This window comes from Sminthopsis crassicaudata, chromosome 1 (assembly GCF_048593235.1).
Source record: "Sminthopsis crassicaudata isolate SCR6 chromosome 1, ASM4859323v1, whole genome shotgun sequence".
Lineage (NCBI taxonomy): Eukaryota > Metazoa > Chordata > Mammalia > Dasyuromorphia > Dasyuridae > Sminthopsis > Sminthopsis crassicaudata.
Window position 1 is genome coordinate 446,427,572 of NC_133617.1, and position 27,705 is coordinate 446,455,276.

The 27,705-nt window shown below is 34.0% G+C and overlaps 1 long non-coding RNA gene across 2 annotated transcripts in view; it reads right to left on the reverse strand.

Annotated features, from left to right (window-relative positions):
• Positions 1-27,705, reverse strand: part of LOC141554948 (uncharacterized) — a 98,627-nt gene that overhangs the window by 13,608 nt on the left and 57,314 nt on the right. Inside the window, exon 1 of one of the 2 annotated variants that reach the window (XR_012486014.1) lies at positions 19,931-20,032. The exons of the other annotated variant lie outside the window; for it this stretch is intronic. This is a non-coding gene — a long non-coding RNA (uncharacterized LOC141554948). Of the gene's footprint in view, positions 1-19,930; positions 20,033-27,705 lie in introns of those variants that run through there. 2 annotated transcript variants of the gene reach the window in all.

Genomic DNA, 27,705 nt, shown 5'->3' on the forward strand with positions numbered 1-27,705 from the left:
TATATGACTATCATGGAGTACTACTATCCTATAAGAAATAATGAACTCAGTGATTTAAGAAAAACATGAAAAGAATTCCATGAAATAATGAATAATGAAATAATGAAATACAAAGAGAACATTGTATACAGTAATAGCAATGTTGTTTTAATATTTGAGTAAAATAAATTATTTGGTCTCCACAGATCTCATAGGTAAATTATCCTGTATTCTTCTAATTTGTTTATAATATCATTTTTTATGTCTAGATCATGAACCTATTTCGACCTTATATTGGTTGGTATATGGTGTTAGGTATGAGTCAATACCTAGTTTCTGTCATACTAGTTTCCAATTCTCCCAGCAGTTTTTGTCAAATAGTGAATTCTTATCCCAAAAGCAAGGGTCTTTGGGTTTGTCAAACATTAGATTACTATAGTCATTGACTATTTTGTCCTATAAACCTAACCTATTCCATTGATCAACTACTCTGTTTCTCAGCCAGTACCAAATGTGTTCTTTCTATTTAAATATCAGTTTCACTTTTGTTACAGAATTAAGTTTTTGCTACTTTTATTATTTACTATTTTTTCTCAAAGTATTCATGATATTATGATGTATTTGACTTCTCACATTGTTCATTCCTAATTTGAAGTTTTCATTATTCTGCCATCTTCTTATCTTATTACATCAGCAAAAGACTGAATTAGCAGATGAGGGGAGTCAGACTCAGAAGAAATAAATCCATTCTTCACTCAATAAAATTACACATTCTAATTTGGAGATTTATGCTAAATTCTTTGTTCATTACCTTTTATTTTGGTGCCTAAAGTATAATTACTTTTATGGTGACCTTTCTGTAACTACTTATAAGCACTGAAATATGGAATTACCAAATGTTGCAATAAATTATATTCCTTATTCCTGGCCTGCAATAAAACCAAATATTTTATTTGACCCATTAAAGAGAATATATAAGCCATTATTTTACATACATCTGATATATTTTTATTCAAATGTATAAATAAGCTAAATCAAATATAAATTATATTATAGAATGTTTGAAAAGTAAAAGTTATGCCTTTGTTGTGAGTTGAGGGACAATTTTAAAGCAAATATAAGAGAGAAGAAATCATAACAGGGAAAATTAAAAATTCAAATGTATAATTTAAAAGTTTTATCAGATAAAATCAATGTGATTAGAATCATGAGAAAACATCCTTTAGTAAAAAAAATAAACAAAATCCAAGCATTATATTACTAAATAGCTGCATATATAATTATTATAAATAGAATAGCCATTTACTAATAAATTAGTGGTCAAAGATTATAGACAAATTTTTTTTCCAATAGGAACAATGTAAACTTTTGATAAGCACTTAAAAATGTGGATATCATTAACAATAACAGAAATTTAAGCTAAAATTACCACCACTTCATATAATGGATGCTAGGCAAGATGCTAAAAGATGGGAAAACTCACTGCTGGAGAAATCTGGGGAAGCTACATATGCTATTTGCTGGTGGATCTATACATTGGTTCAATCATTGTGGTAAATGATTTGGAGATAGGTAAGAAAATTTATGAATCTCTTTTTATCTGCTGGCCTAGAGATTTAACTATTTGTACTATACTCGAAGGAGATTATTAATAGAAAGAAAAGACCTATGTTTACAAATACATCCATAGCAGAGTTATTTGAGAAAGCAAAAATGTGCCCAATGATTGGGGATTGTTTGAATGCCTTATGATATATGAAGGTAATAGTATATTCTTGTAAGATATATAATGAACAATACTTGGAAATGTCTGAATTCACAGAAATATTTTACTACTTTCATGAGGTGATACACAGTAATGAAAGCAAACCTTTAAAAAAACCCCACATAAACAATAAGCACTAAGTGTAAAATTTTACATAAACTCAAAATAGACAGCAAAAACTGATTAAATAAAAGGGCAATATTTGTATTATATTTTCCAAGTTAAAAGAGACATCCCTCATTTTTTAAACCAATTAACAAAATGCTAAGGTGTGTCCAGATGTTTACTGGGAACTATTTATTATTTCAAAACAAAATATATAAATAAAATTTAAAATGATATTTATTAGATAATCAAATTCTTAGGGGATTATAGACAACTGGCTAAACATCCTAAAAATTCAAAGAATAAATTATTTTTATCTTAACCAGAAGCTCCTTTATTATATTTCATCTAACTGAAACTTTTTTTTGTTGTTGTTTATAAATTCTGTAGCTGCTAGTTCATCTGTCATTTTGTTATTTTCCTTTACAATACATGGCCTTTTTGTGAATGTCAGAACACTCAATTACTTTGATTGCTAAAGTATAAAACCACTTATAGATTGAGGTAGGACAAATCAACATCCTATCCTTGGTTGGCATCAGAAAAAGGAAACTGTGAGTGTCCTTAATTTAAAGGTGTTAAATGCCCCAAGGAAAGAATTTTAGGGTTGTGATAACAACATTCACCCTGATAACAGCTTTGCTTTCATTATAATAGAGAGTATCTGGTATTCTCATGATAGAAAAGCACATATTTTTGCTACAGAAAAGATTTGTGTTAACTAGATGTTAATGAGTGCCATTTTAAATCTCTTTTTACTCTGAAACTTTGATATTGCAACAATGCATGATTATCTTATATATATATATATATGCACACATACATATGTGTATTATATATATGTATATATATGGACACACATGTAACCATGTGTTGCTTATATGTATGCCACATACTTCATTAGTGGAGAGCAATGGTTTCAAAATCAAATAGATTACTAGATACTATAGATTACTAGATACTATAGGCAAAATTAAACTCAGTAATTCAATATATGGAGACCAATCCTCTGTCCCTCTATTGCAATGTTCCTATTTTGATGTCCCATAGTGACATGGAGGTGACTTTTGCTTGTTTTTTTTTCTTTGAATTTTTAAAATTTAATATTTTATTTTCCTCAATTACCTGTAAAAACATTTTTTAACATTTTTTAAAAAATTTGAGTAGCAAATTTTCTTTTTTTCTCTGTGTCCATCTCCCTTCTTAAGAAGGCAAACAATATGATATAGATTATAAATGTGCACTAATACAAGACATATCTCCATATTACTTGGCTTTTAATGGCTCTTCTGGTAGAATGCAAGCTCTTCTAGCAGATTCTACACGTCAGAAAGGCTTGGATTATAATTTTAATGACAAGCTCTCTGCTTTCTATATATCAGATCAGTTAGTGTACTAAGAGGCAGCTTGGTTATTAAGAGGTAAATTGATACTAGATAAGGCATTTCTTAAAACAAGCAACCCAGGAAGGAAAGGAAAATACAAAATGAATCCTTAGAACTGATTGACATACTTATGTTTTTGAAAAATTGATGGCAGAGGAAGGAAAAGAAATAGAAAAGTATAAAGTACAGGCTAGTTCGCTGGAAGGCCTTGGGGTCAACCAGAGTCAGGATAAATTAAATTCCTTGGTCTTCAGGAATAGAAGTGAAGGAGGCAGACAAGCAAAATCCTGAATTCTGGAATCCAGAGTCACCAGCTTTTCCCCTCTCATCCTGCCACCAAGTGATTCTGCCACCAAGTGATTCTGCTCTCTCTCCCTCGGCCCTCCAATCCTTGCCTCTGATTATCTAACACCAAACATTCAGCAAGCACTAACAGTGAGAAGAGCCATTTATCCAAATATATTCTATAGAGCCATTATTTCACATCAAATTGCTGATTAGCTTTAAGTGCTTGGTTGCTTATTCAAGCATACCTTTTTGGAGTTTCAGCCCCCTACAAATTCCACTTTCTTTTGTTTTAGAACACAGGTGATAACACCCTCCCTGAATTCTCAGGGAGGTGAGAACCCCATAAGGAGGTGATCACAGCCCCCATGACATCTCAGGAAAGGGGGTGAAAACATCAGAAAGGAGGTGATCATGCCCCGCTAACTTCTCAGAAAGGGAGGTGAAAGTACTAAAAAGGAGATAATCACGCCCTCCCTCACTTCTCAGGAAGAGAGATGGAAAAACACCAAAGGGAAGTGGGGAGTGAAGCCAGGGCTGTCTATTTTGCTGCTGATATTGCAAAAGTAAATCCTGAAAAGGTGTCTACTACAACATGGATAAAAGACAGACTACCAAAAGGTTTATAATGGGTCACATCCATTTGCCAAATTTCATTGGGTCTCAAACCACGAGAGTTCTTCCCTGGAGGGAATGTAGAAGCGTGGAAAGGAAAGCAAGCTGTTCGGGCTTTTAATATGCTCCTAACTTCCTTTTTTGTTATCCCAAATTGCAAATGTAAAGCTCAAGCAGCTTGATGATATTTAGAATGAGATTCTTGGGATGCCTGAAATAAAGAAGTTTTGGCCAACATGACTAGAAGGCTACCTGCCTTGAATTACCATCAAAAATAGGACCTGAAAGTCCACTATGAGAGTGGACAGGTAAGATATAAATCTTACCTGAATGCTTTCTCACTTGCTCTTGAAGTTCCTTAAAGAACTGATATATATTGGAATTTACAAATTTTATTTGGGCTGTGACAATTCTTTGTACCACACCAACTGAATAGGCTGGATCAGATATTATATTTATATCTCCTGGATAATAAATAAGAGCTAGCATGATTGCATACAATTCATTCTGCTAAGTAGACTGAAAAGGAGTTCTGGCTACTCTCTTTATAGTTAAGTCACAAGACTATACAGCACAATGTTATGTTTGGATGCATCTATAAAGATAGTTTGTCCTTTAAGAGGAATTTTAGAAACATTTTTTTCAAGAATCCATTGCCAATTGTGTAATAGTTGGATTATCTTTAATGGAGACTCGTATGTAAAATTTGGAGCTGTGACCAATAAAATTTGCCACTCTGGGTTGATTTCACAGCATACATTAATTTGTGCATTTTTATAAAATGTGTTTATTTTGTCAGGTGTTATCCTAGATAATTATACTAGTCGCTTAATGGCCTTTAATACAATTCTAGACACAAGCACTGGGTAAGGAGTAAGGCTTTGTTCTGGTTGAGCTGGGAGGTTCACCCACTCTATCACACTGTGTCCTTGATGAAGGACTGCTGTGGGTGCCTCTTTTGTAGCAAAAATTTATATTTTTTTGAGTTTTTGAGTGACTCTTTCAATGACATTGGATAAAGCCATTTCAACTTCTCTCAAAGCCTCTTGAGCTTCTTTTGAAAGCTGACATGGTGAATTTAAAGCATTGTCTACCCTTAAAATGTCATATAATGGTTGCAATTGATAGGTAGTCAAACCTAACCCTGGACACATCCATTGGATATCTCCTATCAATTTCTGAAAGTCATTTAATGTGTTTAGCTTCTCTGTTCTTAATGAGTTTTTGTACCTTAGGATATACTTCATATCCTAAATATTGAAAAGGAGCATGTCTTTGAATTATTTTTTCTTGAGCTATATGCAATTTGTAATTTCTTAGTGTTTCTATGGTCTTTTGTAGACATGCTTCTAACATTTGCTCCTCAGGTGCATACCCCAATATGTCATCCATGTAATATATTGGAAATGTTTTTCTTTCTTTCTTTTTTTTTTTTTTGTGAGGATCAAATAAAATACTATTTATTTGTCAAATGATTGATAGATAGTAAGTGATAAATGCTTGTTCTATTCCCTTTATTCCACACCTTCCAATTAATTTTTTAAAATTAATTTTATAATTATAACTTTTTTTTGACAGTACATATGCATGAGTAATTTTTTTTTACAACATTATCCCTTGCACTCACTTGTGTTCTGAATTTTCCTCTCCTTCCCTCTACCCCCTTCCTTAGATGGCAGGAAGTCTCATACATATTAAATATGTTATAGTATATCCTAGATACAATATATGTGTGCAGAATCGAATTTCTTCTTACATAGGAAGAATTTGATTCAGAAGGTAAAGATAACCTGGGACGAAAAACAAAAATGCAAACAGTTTACAATCATTCCCCAGTGTTCCTTCTCTGGGTGTAGCTGATTCTGTCCATCACTGATCAATTGGAACTGAATTAGATCTCTTTGTTGAAGCTATCCACTTCCATCAGAATACATGCTCATACAGTATTGTTATTGAAGTGTATAATGATCTCCTGGTTGTGCTCATTTCATTCAGCATCAGTTCATGTAAGTCTCTCCAAGCCTCTTTATATTCATCCTGCTGGTCATTTCTTACAGAGCAATAATATTCCATAACATTCATTAACCATAATTTCCCCAACTAAACTCCAATTGATAGGCATCCATTCATTTTCCAGTTTCTAGCCACTACAAAAAGGGCTGCCACAAACATTTTGTCACATAAAGGTCCCTTTCCCTTCTTTAGTATTTCTTTGGGATATAAGCCCAGTAGTAGCACTGGTGGGTCAAAGGGCATGCACAGTTTGATAACTTTTGGGGCATAATTCCAGATTACTCTCCAGAATGATTGGATTCTTTCACAACTCCACCAACAATGCACCAGTGTCCCAGTTTTCCCACATCACCTTCAATATTCATCATTATTTTTTCCTGTCATCTTACCCAATCTGACAGGTGTGTAGTGGTAAATAAGAGTTGTCTTAATTTGTATTTTCTGATCAATAGTGATTTGGAACATTCTTATGAGTAGAAATAGTTTCAATTTCATCATCTGAAAATTATCCTTTGACCATTTATCAATTGGAGAATGGCTTGATTGATAAATCAGAATCAGTTCTCTATATAGTTTGTAAATGAGGCCTTTATCAGAACCTTTAACTGTAAAATTTTTTTCCCAGTTTGTTGCTTCCCTTCTAATCTTGTTTGCATTAGTTTTGTTTGTACAAAAGCTTTTTAATTTGATCAAAATTTTCTCATTTTCCTTTGGTCACAAATTCCTTCCTCCTCCACTAGTCTGAGAGGTAAACTATCCTATGTTTCTCTAATTTATTTATGATTTCGTTCTTTATGCCTAAATCATGGACCCATTTTGATCTTATCTTGGCATGTGGTGTTAAGTGTGGGTCCATGCCTAATTTCTGTCATACTAATTTCTAGTTTTCCCAGCAGTTTTTGTCAAATAATGAATTCTTATCCCAAAAGTTAGGATCTTTGGGTTTGTCAAATACTAGATTGCTATAGTTATTCACTATTTTGTCCTGTGAATCTAACCTGTTCCACTGATCAACTAGTCTATTTCTTAGCCAATACCAAATGGTTTTGGTGACTGCTGCTTTATAATATAGTTTTAGATCAGGTACAGCTAGGCCACCTTCATTTGATTTTTTTTTTTCATTAATTTCCTTGAAATTCTCAACCTTTTGTTTTTCCATATGAATTTTGTTGTTATTTTTTCTAGGTCATTAAAATAGTTTCTTGGGAGTCTGATTGGTATAGCACTAAATAAATAGATTAGTTTAGGGAGTATTGTCATCTTTAGTATATATTCACATGGCCTATCCAAGAGCACTTAATGTCTTTCCAATTATTTAAATCTGACTTTATTTTTGTGGCAAGTGTTTTGTAATTTTGCTCATATAATTCCTGACTTTCCTTTGGTAGATAGATTCCCAAATATTTTATACTATCCACAGTTATTTTGAATGGAATTTCTCTTTGTATCTCTTGCTGTTGGATTGTGTTGGTGATGTATGAAAATGCTGAGTATTTATTTTGTATCCTGGAACTTTGCTAAAGTTGTGCATTACTTCTACTAGCTTTTTCATAGAATCTCTGGGATTCTTTCAAGTATACCATCATATCATCTGCAAAGAGTGATAGTTTGTTTTCCTCATTACCTACTCTAATTTCTTTGATTTCTTTCTCTACTCTTATTGCTGAGGCTAGCGTTTCTAACACAATATTGAATAGTAATGGTGATAGTGGGCAACCTTGTTTCACTCCTAATCTTACTGGGAAAGGTTCCAGTTTATCTCCATTATATATGATGCTTACTGACAGTTTTAAATATATGCTCCTAATTATTTTAAAGAATAGTCCATTTATTCCTATACTCTCAAGTGTTTTTAGTAGAAATGAATGTTGGAGTTTGTCAAATGCTTTTTCTGCACCTATTGAGATAATCATATGGTTTTTGTTAATTTGTTTATTGTAAGAGTCAATTATGCTAATGGTTTTCCTAAAATTGAACCAGCCCAGCATTCTTGGTATAAATCGCACTTGGTCATAGTGTATTATCTTGGGGATGATTTTCTGTAATCTTTTTGCTAATATTTTATTTAAGACTTTAGCATCAATATTCATTAGGGAGATTGGTCTATAATTTTCTTTCTTTGTTTTCAACCTACCTGGTTTAAGGTATCAATACCATGTCTGTGTCATAAAAGGAATTTGATAGGACTCCTTCAATGCCTATTTTTTCAAATAGTTTATATAATATTGGAGTTAATTGTTAATCTGGGCAAGCAATATTTTTGAAGGTATTCTTCCATTTCCTTTAAGTTATTGAATTTATTGGCATAAAGTTGGGCAAAGTAACTATTAATTATTGCTCTAATTTCCTCTTCATTAGTGATGAGTTCTCCCTTTTCATTTTTAAGACTAACAATTTGATTTTCCTCTTTCCTTTTTTTCATTAGATTTACTAAGGGTATGTCTACTTTATTGTTTTTTTCATTGTACCAACTCTTAGTTTTATTAATTAATTCAATAGTTTTTTTTTTACTTACAATTTTATTAATCTCTACTTTTATTTTTAGAATTTCAAGTTTCATGTTTGTCTGGGGATTTTTAATTTGTTCCTTTTCCAACATTTTTAATTGCAAGCCCAATTCATTGATCTTCTCTTTCTCTATTTTATGAAAATAGGCCTCTAGAAATATAAAATTTCCCCTTATTACTGCTTTGGCTGCATCCCACACATTTGGTATGGCATCTCATTATTGTCATTTACTTGGGGTGAAGTTATTAATTATGTCTATGATTTGCTGTTTTACCCAATCTTTCTTTAGTATGAGATTATTTAGTTTTCAATTATTTTTTGGTCTATTTTCCCCTGGCTTTTTATTGAATATAATTTTCATTGCATTACGGTCTGAAAAAATGTATTTACTATTTCTGCCTTACTGCATTTGAGTTTGAGATTTTTATGTCCTAATATATGGTCAGTTTTTGTATAGGTTCCATGAACTGCTGAAAAGAAAGTGTACTCCTTTCTGTCTCCATTTAGTTTTTTCCAAAGATCTATCATATCTAAGTTTCCTAGTATTCTATTTACCTCTTTGACTTCTTTCTTATTTATTTTGTGGTTTGACTTATCTAATTCTGAGAGTGCAAGGTTGAGATCTCCCACTATTATAGTTTTGCTGTCTATTTCTTCTTGCAGCTCTCTTAATTTCTTTTTTAAGAATTTAGCTGCTGCACCACTTGGTGCTTATATATTTAATATTGATACTGCTTCATTATCTATGCTACCCATTAGCAAAATATAGTGACTTCCTTATCTCTTTTAATTAGATCAATTTTTGCTTTTGCTTGATCTGTGATGAGGATGGCTACTCCTGCTGTTTTGGCTTCACCTGAAGCATAGTAGATTCTGCTCCAATCTGTAGGTATCACCCTGTTTCAGGTGTGTTTCCTGTAAATAACATATTGTAGGATTCTAGCTTTTAATCCAGTCTGCTAACTGCTTCTTCTTTATGGGGGGAATTTACCCCATTCACATTTATGGTTAAAATGACTAATTCTGTATTACTTGCCATCTTGTTAACCCCTGCTTATGCTTTTCTCCTCTCCTTCCCCCTTACCCTCCTCCCTAGTATTAAACTAGTGAGCACCACTTGCTTCTCACAGTCCTCCTTTTTTAGTATCTCTCCCCCACCTTAGAGTTCCTTTCCCTATTTTACCAGTTTTCCTCACAATTTCTATATTCCCTTCAACTTAGCTTACTCCTTCCCTTTTCACTTTTCCCCTCCCACTTTTCAATGAAGTAGAAGGAGTTTCACCCTAAATTGAATGTCTATATTTTTCTCTTTAAGCCAGTTCTAATGTTTATCCCCCTCCATTCTTTCTCTCAGTTATAATAGATTACCTTTACCTCTTCATGAGATGTAGAACCACCACTTCACCCTTTCTACCTCTAGTTTTAGGAAGAAATTATACATGTGTTCTTTAGATATCTTTATGGCAGAAATATAGTTCTCAAGATTTCTTTTTACTTTTTTAGGAATTTCTTGACTTCTATGTTTGGAAAGCAAACTTTTTGTTTAGATTTTTTTTTTCATCAAAAATAGATGGAATTAATTTATTTTGTTGAATGTCCATCTTCTTCCCTGGGAAAAGATGCTCCTTTTACTGGGTAAGTTATTCTTGGCTGCATACCAAGTTCCTTACCCTTTCAGAATATTCCAGGCCCTTCTATCCTTTAATGTGGATGCTTGCAAGTGCTTTTCTTACTGGAGTAAGAGCAGCAGCAACATACATTCGACACATAGTAAGGCTATTTTTTTATTCCCTGTGGCAAAACTGTCCATTCATATCTTTTTATTTTATTTATTTATTTATTTTATTCATTTTTCCAAATTATCCCCTCCCTCCCTCCACTCCCTCCCCCCGATGGCAGGTAATCCCATACATTTTACATGTGTTACAATATAACCTAGATACAATATATGTGTGTAAATACCATTTTCTTGTTGCACATTAATTATTAGCTTTCGAAGGTATAAGTAACCTGGGTAGATAGACAGTAGTGCTAACAATTTACATTCACTTCCCAGTGTTCCTTCTCTGGGTGTAGTTATTTCTGTCCATCATTGATCAACTGGAAGTGAGTTGGATCTTCTTTATGTTGAAGATTTCCACTTCCATCAGAATACATCCTCATACAGTATTGTTGTTGAAGTGTATAGTGATCTTCTGGTTCTGCTCATTTCATTCAGCAACAGTTGATTTAAGTCTCTCCAAGCCTCTCTGTATTCCTCCTGCTGGTCATTTCTTACAGAGCAATAATATTCCATAACCTTCATATACCACAATTTACCCAACCATTCTCCAATTGATGGACATCCATTAACTTTCCAGTTTCTAGCTACAACAAAAAGAGCTGCCACAAACATTTTGGCACATACAGGTCCCTTTCCATTCTTTAGTATTTCTTTGGGATATAATCCCAATAACAGCAATGCTGGGTCAAAGGTATGCACAGTTTGACAACTTTTTGGGCATAGTTCCAAATTGCTCTCCAGAATGGCTGGATTCTTTCACAACTCCACCAACAATGTATCAGTGTCCCAGTTTTCCCACATCCCCTCCAACATTCATCATTATTTGTTCCTGTCATTTTAGCCAATCTGACAGATGTGTAGTGGTATCTCAGAGTTGTCTTAATTTGCATTTCTCTGATCAGTAGTGATTTGGAACACTCTTTCATATGAGTGGAAATAGTTTCAATTTCATCATCTGAGAATTGTCTGTTCATATCCCTTGACCATTTATCAATTGGAGCCCTTCATATCTTTTATAAGGCTCAGCTAAGTTAACACTAGGCACTGAAACAGCAAAACTTTTCATATCTTCCTTATCTAGAGGGATAGAATAGAAACAGTCCTTAATGTCTATAATCCAAAGAGGCCATTCTCTAGATAATTGTGTAGGAATCAGTCAGCAATCTCTATTTTACAGATTTATTTCTTACAACAAATACAGGGGAATTCCCCGGACTTAGAGAAGTGTCCTTGATCAAGTTGCTTCTGCACTATATCTAATAAGGCCTGAATTTTATTGCTAGCTAAGGGCCACTGTTCTATCCACACTGGTGTATTAGTTTTCCATTGAATAGGAAGAGATGAGAGTGTTGGCAGGCCTTCAACTTAAAAAACCAAAGTACTGATTTGTAATCCTAACTGTTGTAAAATGTCTCTTCCCCACAGATTGATGGAGATTTTTTCAAGTATAAAAGGAGTAAAAATTCCTGTTTTGCCTTCAAATGTCCATCTCAAAGGGGTAGAACTAACTTCAGCTTCTATTGATCCTCCTACACCAGACATGTATGTGTCTGCCATAATCTCTGGCCAATAACTGGGCCAGTTGGCACCTCTAATGACTGTATGATCTGCACCTGTGTCTACAAATCCTTCTAATGGTATGCCATTTATATAGATAGTGAGCATAGGATGGTCAACTGTAACTGCTGCAGTTCTAAAATATTCCTGGATTCTGTTGCTTGGAGTCAGAATCTGGTCAACTATAACCAAATTGCCTGTTAGGAGTCTATATCAGTAAACCTGATGCTACTACTTCTCCTAGTTGATAAGTCACACATTGTCTATCTGTATTAGTGACTGGGATATTATCTACACATTCCCCAGTTTCCCACATCAGTATATGGATGAACACTGTTTTGTAAGTACTTTCAGGAGGTGAAATGGTCAAGCCTACTGTGCTTGGAGGCAAGGGATCCATAGCCTGGAGACAAACAGATTTCACCTATCCAGGAGGTATCTCAGTCCCAGCTGCATACAACTCTGTTCTCAATTGTAATCCCTTTCTCCCATCAGATTGCTTCCTGGCTGATTGATTATGTAATCTCTTTCTCCCAGCAGATTGCTTCTTGGGTGACTAATCATGTCTGAGTACTGAAATTCTAAAGACTCTCCGGGTGTAGCATCAGCTGCCATCATGCCCCAAGTATTTTTTGCCTTGGGCCCTAGAGCTGAGGCCCCCCCCCTCCCCCATCCAGTTTCCCTGAATCAATCTATATTCTGATGACCAATGGAAGCCTCTGTTGCATTTTGGACATGGGGTTTTGGATCTTGTTCTCCCACCCTATTTTCTCACTCTGCCTCTATGCCAACACTGAGCTTTCAGATACCCTACTTTACCACATTGAAAGGATTGACGAGTCTCTGGAAGTCTCTTGCCAAAAGGGACCCTGTCTTCCCATGTTCAGATCTTTGGAAGTCTGCATCATAGCCTGGACATAAAAAGTATTTGTGTCCATTGTGACACAGCATCTTATGATCTCCTCTAAAGGAGCATCCTTGTGTAGTCCTAATATAAGTATTTTACAAACCTCATTAGCATTTTCTTTAGCCTTATCATTTAGCCTTATCTATTGCCTCATCACAATCTCCTTTGCTGCATTTTCACCAATAGTTTGTATGACAGCTGTCTGTAGGCATCCCACAAAATCAGCAAAAGTTTCATTTGGCCCTTGTGCTATTTTCGTGAAGGCTTCTCCTCTGTCCTGTTTACCTGGGATAAAGCTCCATGTTTTGATAGCAGCAGAAGCAATTTTCTCATATGTTGCTATGGGGTAAGTAATCTGTGATGAAGTGTCTGCATAAGAACCTACACCTGTTAGTTGATCACAGGTGATTTGTATATTAACTCCAGTTTACCTATTTTGTTGGGCTTGTATCTTACATAGTTCACTATACTCTGAAAGCCACAACAAATTTTGTCCAAGTTCTAAATATGTCCTTGCTATAGATTTCCAGTCACTAGGGGTTAAAATTTCATAAGCCAAATTCTGTAATAACATCTTAACATAAGATGATGTAGCCCCATAAAGAGTACAAGCCTTTTTCAGATCTCTGATAATTTTTAGTATCTTCTAGATACTAGAAAAGGAGTGTATCTTCTCCTTTTTGACCTGAAGAGTTAAACTGTTCAATCACAGGATACATTTCTATTGTGTTAAATCAGCTGTATTCTGCCCTTCCTCTTTGGCTTTAAGTAGTGCCATTTGCAATCGAGTCATAGGAAGGGGTGTTTGCTGGGAGGGACAGGGGGAAGTGCTGGTGATATCACTGCCCTTCCCACTCCTTCTTCTCCCTCTACCCAGAAAGGTGATGTTGATGGGGGAGGGTCAAGAACCAGCTTTGGTATAGGCTGAGTTGAAGCTAGGCTGGGAGAGTGAGAATCATCATGCCCTTCAAGTTCACTTAACTCCTCATGCAAATTTCCATTATCCTCTCAGTCTCTTTCTCTTTCTCCTCATACTTCCTTATGTGGCTGTTCTTAAAACTTCTTTTTTCTAGAATTTGTGGGATTCTTTAAGGTCAATTGTAGTATGTTTTATATATAGAATGTTTCCTTAGAAATTGATTCAGGTCCTTTATCACTGTAATATTCACACAGTTGATTTCCTATTAGTTTCCAATTATCTGCCTCTATTTCTTCTTCCCTGAAGAATCAAGGGACATGCATTCTAATGTATCCAAGAGTCCATCAATCTGCTCCCAAGTTACAAGCAAACCTTGCCTCTTTATTTACCTAAGTATGTTTTCTATAGACCTCCTTCAGGATGGGGGAGACTCTTTTCCTAGTATTTGCTCCATTTCAGCTAGTCGATGAAAGTTACTAGTTTAGCTCTTAAGGAAGTTTAAGTTCCTTGTTTGTCTATTAAAATACCCTATTTCCTGGTCACAGGGACTTCTTCAGTGAAATTAGGGTCCTTGGTCTACATGCTGGCCGCTAAATGTAAAGTACAGGCTAGTTCCCTGGAAGGCCTTGGAGTCAGCCAGAGTCAGGATAAATTAAAGTCCTTGGTCTTTAGGGGTAGAAGTGAAGGAGGCAGACAAGCAAAATTCTGGAATCCAGAGTCACCAGCCTCTCCCCTTTCATCCATACTGCCAGGTGACTCTGCTCTCTCTCCTTCCACTTGGAGACTCTGATTATCTTAACACCAAACATTCATCAAGCACCAGAAGAGCCATTCATCCAAACATATGCTAATAGACACATTGTCTCACATCAAACCAGTAATTAGCTTTAAGTGCTCAATTGTCTGATTCAAGCATACCTTTTTGGAGTTTCAGCCCTCTACAGAAAAGTGTTATGCAAAAGGAGATTTTTTAGCTCATTTATAAATAATAATTTAAAATCCACTCCTTACTTCTGAGAATGGGAGTACATTATCTAATCAGTTAACAATTTTTTGAAGAAACTGGTTCATGTCAATATGGTTTTAGTACAAATAAAAACAAGGAAGTTGGACTAAATGGAATGATAGTTTAGGAATTCTAAATTGGAAAAAAGCTGGCAGTGATAGAATTATTTTTATCTTAAATTATGTTTATCTTAATTTTAAAGAATATGTAGTCATCCTGCCTTAAAGTGCTCATGAAGAAATTCTTACATTATTAATATGATATATTAAACAACACTAATAATTAGATTATTAATATGATATATTAAACAACATTATAATTACAGCTTATGTGTCAACATCTGCAGAATAATAGATTTAGAACTAGAATGGAAACTTGAATGTTGTATATTCTGTCCTCCTCTATATTAGCCATGAAAAAACTGAGATTGAGAGGTCAAGTGACTTCCTCCAAGACATATAGGTAATAAATTCAGAGTCAGTATTGAAACCCAGACTGTTTAAAATCAAATCCCTGTGCTCTTTCTATTGCCATGCTATAGTATCATTTTATGAGGTAGAAAAATACTCATCATTTAAAAGGACCAATGACAAAAAATACTAACCACATGCAAAAAAAGAATGATGTAGTTTGAATCAAGATTGAAACATAATTTTTTTTTTCATTTTTAGTATTTTGTTAATGTTTCCCCCCTCTTTAGGTCTGGTTCTTCTTTCACAACATGACTAATATAGTAATATGTTTTGCATTATTGAACATGAATTACCCATATCAAATTGCCTATTATCTCAGAGAGGAGAATAAAGAAGTAGAGAGAGAAAATTTGGAATTCAAAAAAATTTTAAAAATCAATGTTAAGACTATGTTTATAAGTAACTGAGAAAAAAATATTAAAAATAACACCCCTAAAATAAATTAATACTATTTTTCTACTTTGACATTAGTGATTTTTCTCTTTTTTATTAAAGCTTTTTATTTTCAAAATATATGCATTGATATTTTCAACATTTACCCTTGCAAAACTTTGTGTTCCAATATTTTCTCCCTCCTTTTCCCCCAAACTCCACCCCTAGATGGCAATGGTTCTATACATATTTGCACAATTATCATGTTGCACAAGAAAAATCGGATCAAAAAGGGAAAAAAATGAGAAAGAAACAAAATGTAAGCAAAATACAACAAAAAAGTGAAAATATCATGTTATGATCCATACTCAGTAGCCACAGTGTTCTCTCTAAGTACAAACAACTTTCTTCATCACAAGAGCATTGGAATTGGCCTAAATCACCTTCTTGTTGAAAAAAGCCATGTTGGTCAGAATTGACATATAATGCTGTTGTTGTGTTCTCCTGGTTCTAGTCATTTCACTCAGCATCAGTTCAAGTAATTCTCTCCAAGCCCCTTTGAAATCATCCTGCTGATTCTTTTTTATAGAACAATAATATTCCATATAATTCATATATCATAACTTATTCAGCCACTTTCCAACTGATGGGTATCCACTCAGTTTTAAGTTCATTGCCACTATAAAAAGAGTTGCTACAGCCATTTTTGCACATGAGGTTCTTTTTCCCTTTCTTATGATCTCTTTGGGATACAAGCTGAGTAAAGACAGTACTACATCAAAGGGTATGCACAATTTGATAGTTCATAGTTCCATATTGCTCTCCAGAATGGTTAGATCAGTTCACTCCAACAAAGGATTAATATCCCAGTTTTCCCACATCCACTCCAACATTCATTATTATCTTTTCCTGTCATCTTAGCCAATCTGAGAGGTGTGAGGTGGTACTTCAGAGTTGTCTTAATTTGCATTTCTTTAATCAATAGTGATTTAGAGCGTTCATGTGACTAGAAATTGTTTTAATTTCTTCATCTGAAAATTGTCTGTTCACATCTTCTAACCATATACCAGTTGAAGAATCATTTATTTTCTTATAAATTTGAGTTAATTCTCTATGTATTTTAAAAATGAGGCCTTTGTCAGAACTCTTGGATGTGATTCCCCTCTTTTCACTAGTTTACTGCTTCCCTTCTAATGTTATCTGCATTGATTTTGTTTGTACAAAAACTTTTTAACTTGACATAATCCAAATTATCCATTTTGCATTCTATCATCTATTTAGCTCTTTTTTGGCCACAAATTCCTTCCTTCTCCACAGATCTGAGAGCAAGACTATCCTTTATTCTAATTTGCTTATACTATCATTCTGTACCTAAATCATGATGAACCCATTTCGACCTTATCTTGGTATAAAGTATTAGGTGTGGGTCAATGTCTAGTTTCTGCCATACTGTTTTCATTTTTCCCAGAAATTTTTGCCAAATAGTGGATTCTTATCCCCAAAGCAGGGGTCTTTGGGTTTATCAAATAGTAGATTACTATAGTATTATTGTGTCTTTTGAACCTAACCTATTCTACTGATCAACTACTCTATTTCTTCTTAGTCAGTACCAAATGGTTTTGATAACTGCTGCTGTATAATATAGTTTTAGCTTTAGTTTTAGTACATCTAGGCCACCTTCATTTCCATTTTTTCATTAATTCTCTTGAAATTCTTGACGTTTTGTTCTTCCAGATAACCTTTGTTATTTTTTTCTAGCTCTATAAAATAATTTCTTTGGAATTTGGTTGTTATGACACTGAATAAGTAGATTAATTTAAATAGAATTTTTATTCTATTAGCTCAGTCTACCCATGAGCACTTGGTATACTTCCAATTGATTAGATCTGACTTTATTTGTGTGGAATGTGTTTTGTAATTATTTTTATATAGTTTCTGACTTTGTCTTTGCAGTTATATTTTATATTATCTACATTCATTTTAAATGGAATTTCTCTTTGTATCTCTTGCTATTGGACTTTGTTGATAACATATAGAAATTGTAGTGTTCCAGTTGGTTTTTTGGAGATCTCTGGACCAGGCTTCGTTTCAGTTGAATAATCACCAGGAGAATAGCCAGGTGTTAAGTCCAAATTCTTTATTGTCTCCTTGCCTGAAGCTCAGCTAGCTTTCTGGAGGCCCTTCAGACTGGCCTTGGCCTCAGTGGGGGAAGGAGGAGGACAGGCCAGCCACCATGGTGGTATGAGATGGAGTGAATCTCTGTTCTTGGCTCTGAGAGCTTGAGCTCCCATCTCCAGTCCTCTGCCTTCTCTGAGTCTGACCCTGGCTAAGTTTATCCCAGCTTATATGCTCTATTACAATTAGATCATTTACAGTATACTGAGTATAAACCAATTATTATTTCACTAGGGAACCATTATTTATGGTAAGATTAAATCAATCATACTGAACTAGATAATTATTAATCACCATGCTAAACTAGATAACCATTGTAAGAATCCTTGTTTTAAATACAGAGTTCTGGCCTGTATATAACAATGAATAGCATTCAAGAAATGCTAATGATTTCTATGGATTTATTTTGTATTCTGCAACTTTGCTAAATTTGTGAATTGCTTCCTGTGGTTTTTAGTTGATTATCTAGAATTCTCTAAGTATACCAACATATTACCTGTAAAGAGTGATAATTTGTTTTCCTCATTAACTACTCTAATTCCTCTAATCACTTTTTCTTCTCTTATTGCCAAAGCTAACACTTCCAATATAATATTGAATAGTAATGGTGATGAGCAACCTTGTTTCACCCCTGATGTTATTGGGATTGCTTCTAGTATATCCCCATTACATATGATGCTTGCTGATGCTTTTAAATAGATGCTACTGATCATTTTAAGGAAAACTCCATTTATTCCTATACTCTCTAGTGTTTTTAATAGGAATGGGTATTGGATTTTGTCAAATGCTTTTTCTGTGTTCAGTTCATCATATGATTTATGTTAGTTTGGTAATTGATATAGTGAAATATGCTAATAGTTGTCCTAATATTGAACTAGTAATGCATTCTTGGTATAAATCCTACTTGATAATGTAACTTGATGTGTTATCTTGGTGATTATTTGCTCTATTTTCTTTGCTAATATATATTTTTAAAATATTTTTACATATTCATTGGGGAATTTGATCTATAATTTTCTTTTTTTATTTTGACCCTACCTGGTTTAGGTATTAGCATCATATCTGTGTCATAAATGGAATTTGGAAGAACTTCTTTCCCTATTTTTTCAAATAGTTTGCATCGTATTGGAATCAATTGTTCTTTCAATGTTTGGCAAAATTCATATATAAATCCACATGTTCCCTGGAGATTTGTTCTTTGGGAAATGATTTATGGCTCATTCAATTTATTTTCTAAAATGGAATTATTTAAGCAATTTATTTCTTCCTCTGCTAATCTGGGCAATCTATATTTTTGTAGGTATTCATCCATTTCACTTAGATTATCAGGTTTATTGCCATACAGATGAGCAAAATAGCTCACAATTTTTGTTCAAATTTCGTTTTCATTCGTAGAAAGTTTATCCTTCATATTTTTGATACTAATAATTTGATTTTTCTTCTTTCTTTTTTCTAATCAATTTAACTAAAGGTTCATCTATTTTTTATAAAACCAACTCTTAGTTTTATTAATTCAATAGTTTTTTTTAATGTCAGTTTTATTAATCTCCCCCTTTCATTTTCAGAATTTAAAATTTTGGATTTAATTGAGATTTTTAATTTGTTCTTTTTCTAAGTCTTTTAGTTGCATACCCATCTTGATCTTCTCTTTTTCATTTTATGCAAGTTAGCATTTAGAGATATAAAACTTCCCCTAAGAACTGCTTTTGCTGCATCACATAAATTTTGATATGTTGTCTCATTATTGTCATTTTCTTGAATGAGATTAACAATTGCGTCTATGATTTCTTGTTTCATTCACTCATTCTTTATTATTAGATTATTTTGTTAGTTTCCAATTAATATTTGACCTACTTTTCCCTGGCTGTTTTTTTTTAACAGATAATTTTAATTGTGTCATGATCTGACAAAGATGCATTTACTATTTTTGCCTTTCTGCATTTGATTTTGAGGACTTTTTGCTCTAATATGTTGTCAATTTGTTTTACCTTTAGTGTCCTTAGTAGTTGAGGTTTGTTCTCTGTTTTCATAAAAGCTGTCTATGGTCAGAACTATTTTTTTTTGCTCCTCCCCCTCTTCTTACCTTTTCTGAAGTTCTTCTAAAATATCTTCTTCTGGAAATTTTTTACAGTCCAAATATTTGTGGATTCTGTCATTTGGAATCTTGATCTGGTGTTGATTTGAGGGAAGCCAAGAAAGACTCAAAGATCTAGAAAGAAGAAAGGCTCAACCTATGTTTATCATTAGTATAATAGAATAAAGCATATTATTGTGATAAATTGCACAAACAAGAAACACAGAGGATAACATCAGAGATTTCTTTAATTGGAAAATGGGGTAGAAGGTCTTTTCTCTTATCACCTTATGTCATTATATGGAATCCAGAAGTAAGTACTATGAAATATGAAGCTGTTATATTTTGAAGATTTTTTGTCTTTATTTTTTTTAATACTAGAATAGGAAGAGTTATGGGAAGACATGAACAAAAATCTCCTCGATTAAGAAAGCCCAAATAGGGTGTTAGATGCAGTACAAGAGGGTACATTGTTGAGATCATAATATATTTGTGGTATTAGAAATGTCAAATATTTGGCTCATGAGCCACAACTATCCATTCTCAATTAGATTAAAATGCATTTGGGAATTTAAAAAAAATAACAATATAATATAATAAATAACATTTACTTGTGGTTTTCTAAGTCAATATGCAGCCCCTATAGCTACATAATAAATGTGGTTTGTGGATCCATTTTCTCTGTTATTCTGACATTACTGCTATCAATCACTTTTTAAAAATTGGAGTAACACTGAGAATATTGCAAAGGAAACTATATACATATTAAATAATTGTGTAAAAATAAACAAAGTACTAAATGATTTCTATAAATAGTGTCTAAGCTGCAGCATAAAATATGGATGAATTATTTTTTATTCCTAATACAAGCTATTTCATATGTTAAACTACAGTATTTTTTGCAGAATTTTAACAAAATGATAAAAATATAGTTTTGGAGTTGTGTGGGCAAAGCACTAAACTGTTAAACTAAACATTTCATGAGTACTCATCTAGTGTGTATGCTGTTCAAATGTTATCTTTTGATCTTTCATCATGACTGATAGATTTTATTAGAAGAAGAATTATGGTATAAAAAGATAGGTTTTATTTTGAGAAATTTAGGATTTTTAGACAATATGCTTTATTTCTTAAATGCATTCCAATACATTTTCTTCCTCTAACAAAGTATGATATTAAGCATTATCTATTTCCATTGTCCTTTTAAGATATATGTACTGAGTGATTGGGCTTAGTGGACTATCCATCCTCAGGATGATATATGTCCATTGTTTATATATTTTTTCTTACATAGAGGGCCAGGCTTTACTCTTTTCTCAGTAATAGGTATGGTTTTCCAGTTTTTCATGTAAGCATTAAAGGGACATCTGTAAACAAGAGTACCCAGACAAATTCAAGATTTATAGGAAAGTCAAGGAAATGTAACAGATTTTTAACATGGATGTTTGGGAGTCTGTGGTACTTATAGAGAGAAATAGGGAAGTCAAAAGAATGCCTATGTGATTAAAATATAAGTTACAACAAAACGACATACATACAACAAAAACTCTGCATTCACATCAGTTTCCCTATATGTCAGTGTTGGATTTTATCTTCATCCTTGCTTTTTTAGACTTCTTATGTACCAACTGATCTGTGAAGTCTCAGATGTTAGTGTCACTTTCTCCTCAAATTACTTTGTAATTTTTTTCCTGAGTCCATGTTATATTTTTCCAATAATATGTAAGTTCTTTAAGAAGACCATTTAAAAATCTTTGTTTATTTTTATCTTTATTATTATTTTTGTTTTGGCAAGGCAGTTGAAGTTAAGTGATTTGCTCAGTGTCACAACAGCTAGTAAGTGTTATGTGTTTGTGTCTGGATTTGAACTCAGATCCTCCTGATCCTAGGATCCCAGATCCAACTCAGATCCTAGGATCAGATGTTGCATTTCAATAGGCATAGTCTTAAAAAGGGTGAGTAAGTTTATTACTGCTCAGAACTTTGATTTAGGACTTCCGGCTAAGATGGCGGAGAGGAGGCACACAGCTGCTTGAGCTCCACATTTTCTCTCAGAATTTATTTCATGACAATTGTTGGAATTAATGCTTGACTGGAACCCCCCCCCCCAAAAAAAAATAATTACCAACAGAAGACATACTTGAAATTCACCAGAAAAGGTCTTTTTGATCAGGGGAGGGGACAAACAGACTGGGCACAGGCTGAGGGCAAGTAGTGAGAGCAAGGCAGGCAGCTCACACTGCTCAGACCAGAGAGGGAAGGGGTGCAATCTCTGCTGTTTCTGTGGTATGACCTTTACCCCAGTGTGGATTTTCCATCTTGGCAGCAAGCCAGGATCAGAAGAGAAGCTGTAAACACTGGACGTAAAGAATAAGACCCTGAAATGCTAGCGTCTCTTGGGAACTGGTTACCCCCACCCTCACCCAGAGTGACTCAGTGCGTTCTTAGAGCCTCAGAGTGAAGACTCAGCACAGCTATTGCTGTCCTAGTAGTGCCTCACTGCTGTCTCCCACAGTCTGGAAGCCCAGTAACACCATCCAGCCCCACCCCCAAAAACAGGCCAATTGTTTTTCTTATTAATTTGTTTTCTTTGATTCTGCACTGGCAAAATGAACAAAAAATTTAAAAGAGCTCTAACCCTTTTAACAGCTTCTATATGGATAGAGAGCAGACTTCAAACCCTGAGGAGACTAAAAACAGACTGTCTCCAGAGGAATCCCCTAAGGGGGATATGATCTGTTCCTTAATACACAAAACTCTCATAGAGGAAATCAAAAAGGCTCTCACAAGAGAGCTAAAAGAGAAATTGGAAAAGGAAAGGGAAGCTTGGCAAGAGAGTCTGGAGAAGTCATCCCACACATTTCAAGACAGAGTGGATAAAGAAATCAAATCATTGAAAAACAAAATTAGGAGTTGGGAAAAGTAAACAATTCCAAGGAAAAAGGATTAGTGAATTGGAAAAAATAAAATTGATGAAATGGAAAAAAATTCCATAGAAGAAAAAAACTCATTTAAAAACTCAATTGGACAATTACAAAAAGATATAAAAAAAGTGAGTGAAGAAAATACATCATTGAAAATCAGAATCAAACAAGTAGAAATGAATGACTCAAGGAGAAACCAAGAAGTAGTCAAGCAAAACCAGAAAAACGAAACAATGGAAAAGAATGTCAGGTACCTTATTAGGAAGACAACAGACCTGGAAAACAGATCCAGGAGAGACAACTTGAGAATAATTGGACTCCCTCAAAAATATGAGGGAAAAAAAAGAGCCTGGACACTATTTTCTAGGAAATTATCAAAGAGAACTGCCCAGACATTTTAGAAACAGAGGGTAAAATAGACATTGAAAAAATTCATTGATCACCTACTGGAAAGGGACCCTAAAATCAAAATGCCAAGAAATATAGTGGCCAAGTTCAAGAACCATCAGACAAAGGAAAAAATATTGGAAGCTGCTAGAAAAAATCTATTCAGATATGGAGGAGTCACAATAAGGATAACTCAGGATCTAGCAGCATCGATATTAAAAGAACGAAGGGCCTGGAATATGATATTCCAAAAGGCTAAGGAATTTGGTATGCAACCAAGAATAACTTACTCAGCAAAAATGAGCCTCTTTTTCCAGGGAAGAAGATGGACATTTAACTAAATAAATGAATTCCATCTATTTTTGATGAAAAAAACGAGATCTACACAAAAGGTTTGATCTACAAATACAGAACTCAAGAGATTTCTAAAAAAGGTAAAAAGAAATCTTGAGAACTATATTTCTTCCATAAAGATATATAAATAACACATGTATACTTTGTTTTATAAACTAGAGGTGAGAAGGAAATTATATCATAAAAAAGGGTAAAGTGGTGATACTACGTCTCATGAAGAGGCAAAGGTAACCTATTATATATGAGAGAAAGAAAGGAGGGGGATGAACATAGTGTGTATCAATGGACATATTTGATTTATGGTGAAACTCCTTCCACGGCATTGAAAAGTGTGAGGAAAAAAAGTGAAAAGGGAAGGAGTAAGCTAAAGGGAAGGGAATAAAGAAATTGTGAGGAAAAGGGGTAAAATAGGGAGAAGACCTTTAAGGTAGGGGAGGGATACTAAAAAGTATTTTTTTTTTAACCTGGCACTCTTTAACCTGGCTCCCTAACCTGGGGTAGCCAAGCCAAGCTGATGGATAGCCAAGAGATGAGGAAATTGAGGCAAGAGAAAGAAAGCCCCCAGAGAGAAGCAGAGCTGAAGTTGGAACTCGAGTCTTGAACTCTCACTTCAATGCTTATTTGCTTAAGCTGTACTTCTCGACAGATCCAGAAAACAAATCACCTTCCATGGATTTGGGAGTTATTATTATTACCCTTGTTGCTCTTAGACTGAGGGTGTGAGAGAAAGGATTGAGTAAATCAAAGCACAGAGAAGTGAAGTGTCTTCCTCAAGTTCATACTGGGATCAAGTGGAGGAGGTGGTATTTGAACTCAGGTCCCATGACCTGGAGTCCCTGACTTGAAGATGAGGAAACTGAGGCAAACAAAATGAAGTGACTGTTCAGGATCAAATAGTGTCTGAAGTGTCTTTAAAAAGATGAGTCTTTCTGACTTTCTGACTGTGAAAAGCAAGTGGTGCTCACAAGTTTAATACTGGGGAGGAGGGTAAGGGGGAAGGAAAGGAGAAAAGCATAAGCAGGGGTTAACAGAATGGCAAGCAATAAAGAATTAGCCATTTTAACCATAAATGTGAATGGGGTAAACTCCCCTAAAGAGGAAGCAGTTAGCAGACTGAATTAAAAGCCAGAATCCTACAATATGTTGTTTACAGGAAACACACCTGAAACAGAATAAAGGTAAAAAGTTGGAGCAGAATCTACTATGCTTCAGGTAAAGCCAAAAAGCAAGGGTAGCCATCTTCATCTCAGATTAAGCAAAAGCAAAAATTGAACTAATTAAAAGAGATAAGGAAGGTATCTTGCTAAAGGGTAACATAGATAATGAAACAATATCAATATTAAACATATATGCACCAAGTGGGTATAGCTTGCCCAGATTAACAGAGGAAGAAGTAAATAGTCTAAATAGTCCCATTTCAGAAAAAGAAATAGAACAAGCTATTAACCAACTCCCTAAGAAAAAATCCCCAGGACCAGATGGATTAACATGTGAATTATACCAAACATTTAAAGAACAATTAACTCCAATGATATATAAACTATTTGAAAAAATAGGCATTGAAGGAGTCCTACCAAATTCCTTTTATGACACAGAAATGGTACTGATACCTAAACCAGATAGGATGAAAACAAACAAACAAAAAAATAATATTATACACACCAATCTCCCTAATGAACATTAATGCAAAAATCTTAAATAAAATATTAGCAAAAAGATTAGAGAAAATCATTCCCAGGATAATACACTATGACCAAGTGGTATTTATACCAGGAATACAGGGCTAGTTCAATATTAGGAAAACTATTAGCATAATCGACTATATTAATAACCTAATTAACAAAAAACAAATGATCATCTCAATAGATGCAGAAAAAGCATTTGATAAAATCCAACATCCATTCCTGCTAAAAATACTTGAGAGTATAGGAATAAATGGAGTATAGGAATAAATGGACCACTCCTTAAAATAATCAGGAGCATATATTTAAAGCCATCAGTAAACATCATATGTAATGGTGATAAACTGAAACCTTTCCCAGTAAGATCAGCAGTGAAACAAGGTTGCCCACTATCAACATTACTGTTCAATATTGTACTAGAAATGCTAGCCTCGGCAAAGAGCCGAGAAAGAGATTAAAGGAATTAGGGTAGGTAATGAGGAAATCAAACTATCACTCTTTGCAGATGATATGATGGTACACCCAAAGAACCCCAAAGATTCTGCTAAAAAGCTATTAGAAATAATTCATAACTTTAGCAAAGTTTGCTGGATACAAAATAAATCCACATAAATCCTCAGCATTTTCATACATCACCAACACAATCCAACAGCAAGAGATACAAAGAGAAATTCCACTCAAAATACTGTGGATAGCATAAAATATTTTGGAATCTATCTACCAAAGGAAAGTCAGGAATTATATGAGCAAAATTACAAAATACTTGCCACAAAAATAAAGTCAGATTTAAATAATTGGAAAAATATTAAGTGCTCTTGGATAGACTGAGCAAATATAATTAAGATGACAATACTCCATAAATTAATCTATTTATTTAGTGCTATACCAATCAGACTCCCAAGAAACTATTTTAATGACCTAGAAAAAAAATAACAAAATTCATATGGAAGAACAAAAGGTCCAGAATTTCAAGGGAATTAATGGAAAAAAAAACCAAATGAAGGTGGCCTAACTGTACCTGATCTAAAACTGTATTATAATGCAGCAGTCACCAAAACCATTTGGTATTGGCTAAGAAATAGACTAGTTGATCAGTGGAACAGGTTAGGTTCACAGAACAAAACAGTGAACAACTATAGGCATCTAGTGTTTGACAAACCCAAAGATCCCAACTTTTGGGATAAGAATTCATTATTTGACAAAAACTGCTGGCAAAACAGGAAATTAGTATGGCAGAAACTAGGCACAGACCCACACTTAACACCACATACCAAGATAAGATCAAAATGGGTCCATGATTTAGGTATAAAGAAAGAGATCATAAATAAATTAGAAGAACATAGGATAGTTTATCTCTCAGACTTGTGGAGGAGGAAGGAATTTGTGACCAAAGGAGAACTAGAGATCATTATTGATCACAAAATAGAAAATTTTGATTACATCAAATTAAAAAGCTTTGTACAAACAAAACTAGTGCAAACAAGATTAGAAGTAACAAATTGGGAAAACATTTTTACAGTTAAAGGTTCTGATAAAGGCCTCATCTCGAAAATATACAGAGAATTGACTCTTTATAAGAAATCAAGCCATTCTCCAATTGATAAATATTCAAAGGATATGAACAGACAATTTTCAGATGATGAAATTCAAACTATTTCCACTCATATGAGTGTTTCAAATCATTATTGATCAGAGAAATGCAAATTAAGACAACTCTGAGATAGCACTACACACCTGTCAGATTGGCAAAGATGACAGCAACAAATAATGATGAATGTTGGAGGGGATGTGGAAAACTGGGACACATTGTTGGTGGAGTTGTGAAAGAATCCAACCATTCTGGAGAGCAATCTGGAATTATGCCCCAAAAGTTATCAAACTGTGTATACTCTTTGATCCAGAGGTGCTGCTCCTGAGCTTATATCTCAAGGAAATATTAAAGAAGGGAAAAGGACCTCTATGTGCCAAAATGTTTGTGGCAGCTTTTTATGTATTGGCTAGAAAGTGGAAAATGAATGGATGCCCATCAATTGGAGGATAGTTGGGTAAATTGTGGTATATGAATATTATGGAATATTATTGTTCTGTAAGAAATGACCAGCAGGATGAATACAGAGAGGCTTGAAGAGACTTATATCAACTGATGCTGAGTGAAATTAGCAGATCTAGGAGATCATTATACACTTCAACAACAATACTGTATGAGGATGTATTCTGATGGAAGGGGACATCTTCAACATAGAGAAAATCTAATCCAGTTCCAATTGATCAATGATGGACAGAATCAGCTACACCCAGAAAAGGACCACTGGGAAATGAGTATAAACTGTTTGCATTTTTTGTTTTTCTTCCTAGGTCATTTTTACCTTCTGAATCCAATTCTTCCTTTGCAACAACAATAACAACAACAAAATTCGGTTCTGCACATATATATTGT